Source organism: Xyrauchen texanus, chromosome 1, assembly GCF_025860055.1.
Source record: "Xyrauchen texanus isolate HMW12.3.18 chromosome 1, RBS_HiC_50CHRs, whole genome shotgun sequence".
In the NCBI taxonomy this organism is placed as follows: domain Eukaryota; kingdom Metazoa; phylum Chordata; class Actinopteri; order Cypriniformes; family Catostomidae; genus Xyrauchen; species Xyrauchen texanus.
In genome coordinates this window covers 65,303,704-65,306,113 of record NC_068276.1, presented here as the reverse complement: position 1 = coordinate 65,306,113, position 2,410 = coordinate 65,303,704, and the positions used below count along the sequence as shown (strand labels likewise).

The window sequence follows — 2,410 nt, the reverse complement described above, 5'->3', positions numbered from 1 at the left end:
CGTAGGAACCTAGCCCGGTCGCGGTCTTAGGATGACATGAGCATCTGCCGGACCGAAATCCAGGCAACTAACAGAGAACACTTGCAGGTCTCCAACCCTCTTAATGGAAGCGAGGGTGATCAGGAGGTCCGTCTTCAAGGATAGGGTCTTTAGTTCAGCTGAGTCAAGCGGATCAAAGGGGGGGGTCTATGAAGGCCTAAGAGGACCACTGAGAGATCCCAGGAGGGAAACAGGCTTTGGTGGGGAGGGTTCAGCCTCCGGGTGCCTCTAAGGAACATGATAATCAATTTGTGCTTACCAAGGGACTTGCCATCTATTATGATGTGCACCCACATCACCATCATGTGTTGTATCTTCTGAAGAATGTATTTTATAACACACACACACAACACTTACACACACACACAACACACAGACACACACACACAACACACACAGACTCACAGACACACACACACACAACCACACACAACACACACAAAACACACACAACTCACAGACACACACAACACAAATACACACACAACTCACAGACACACCAACACGGCACACACACAACACAAACATCACACACACACAACACACAAATCTCACAGACACACATACACACAACTCACAGACACACACATACAACACACACAACACACATCACACACACAAAAACTCTCTCACACACACACACATAACACACACATCACACACACAAAAACTCACACACACTCACACACACACAACTCAAAGACACATGCACACAACACACACACATCACACATACACAGACACACACACCACACACACAAACACAGAAATAACAGAAGATAATATAGAATATAATAAAATACTCACAGAGTATAAGAGGCAGCACACTGGACTCCATACTGTCACTTTAATGAACGGTTTCAACTGTGCTGTCTGTCTAAACCAAACCCTTCCTGTGTTCAAACGTCATTTCACACTTCGGAGACTGAAATAAAAGTGGCGATGCCAAGAGTCTACAGACCAATAATGGAGGTCTGAAGCATAACAGTGAGAAGTGGATCAACATTCGGGCCTTTCTGAACACAGAATGATTTATATGTTGGTAAATGAACTGAATCTGCTGCTGTGAATCTTTTGATCTTCTGCTGGAATTTGGTGCTTCATGAAACCAAAGATGCAGAAATCAATTAATATTAATAAATATTGTGTGTTGTTCCTCACACGCTGGTTACACAAGGAAGTAAAAATAAATTGATGTTAATCAAGAGATGCAGAAATGTATTAATATATTTTGTTCCTCCCATCAGGGCCGTAGCTAGTGGGGTGAAAGGTGGTAATGATTCTAGGGGCCTACAGGTCCAGGGGGGCCTCATCAAATTCTAAATGGTATTTTTTAACAGGAAAGGGGCCCAGAGCAATATAAGGGGGCCTGAATACTTTGCTACGGCCCTCCCACACTGAAACTGCAGATGAGAAACAGAGCAGAAGTCAAACCACAACTATGAGCTCATCTCTTTTATTAAACCACTAAAACAAAACTAATATAAAATAAATATATTAGATTTATAGCATGTGTGTTTTATATTTATTGCATATAGCACGTTTACTGTGCAACCAAAATCCCATAATAACCAGGAAAAATTCAGATTTGGTGCATAACAGGGACTTTTAACTATAAACAAGTCATTTTTCTAAAACAAAGTAATAAAAAAAAGTAAAAAAAATAAATAAATATATTAGATTTATAGCATGTGTGTTTCATATCGAGTGAACATAAAACTTTCGTCATCATGTCTGGAAGAGGAAAAGGAGATGTTAAGCGCCATCGTAAAGTTTTGCTTGATAATATTCAGGAGAATCACCAAACCCGCTATTCGTCATCTCGCTCGCCGTGTCGGTGTCAAGCGGATCTCCAGTCTGATCTACGAGGAGACTCGCGGTGTGTTGAAGGTGTTTCTGGAGAACGTTATGCGTGATGACGTCACCTACACTGACACGTCAAGAGAAAGACGTCACTGTCATGGACGTTGTGTACGCGCTGAAACGACAGAGACGAACTCTGAACGGATTCAGAGGATAAACAACTGTATTCTGGAGACACTAAACGCGCTTTTAAGAGTCACATCTTCTCACACTAAAGAGTCGATTTTTAAACGGTAGTTTCATTTAAGTAAATGAGCGGGAGAAGAGAAGAAAGGAAAGTGAATCTTAGTGTCCGTTTCAAATACGAGTCGATGGGCGGGGCTTTCATTTCAAAGCTTTTGTTTGGCTCTTTCCTCCCGTCAATCTAAGAGATGACCAATTAAATAATTTAGTGGGTTTGATCCATGAAGACACACAATCAGAGGACGCGTCGACTCCTTTATAAATTAGCATAGAGGGAATAAAAACTGCAGCTTTAATTTAATTAATCTTGTTGTGCAAGAGAAAC

At 41.3% G+C, this 2,410-nt stretch overlaps 1 pseudogene; it reads left to right on the top strand.

The window, feature by feature from the left end:
• Positions 1–1,769: 1,769 nt before the first annotated feature.
• On the top strand, positions 1,770–2,059 carry LOC127643568 (uncharacterized; annotated as a pseudogene).
• The last annotated feature ends 351 nt before the right edge of the window (positions 2,060–2,410 follow it).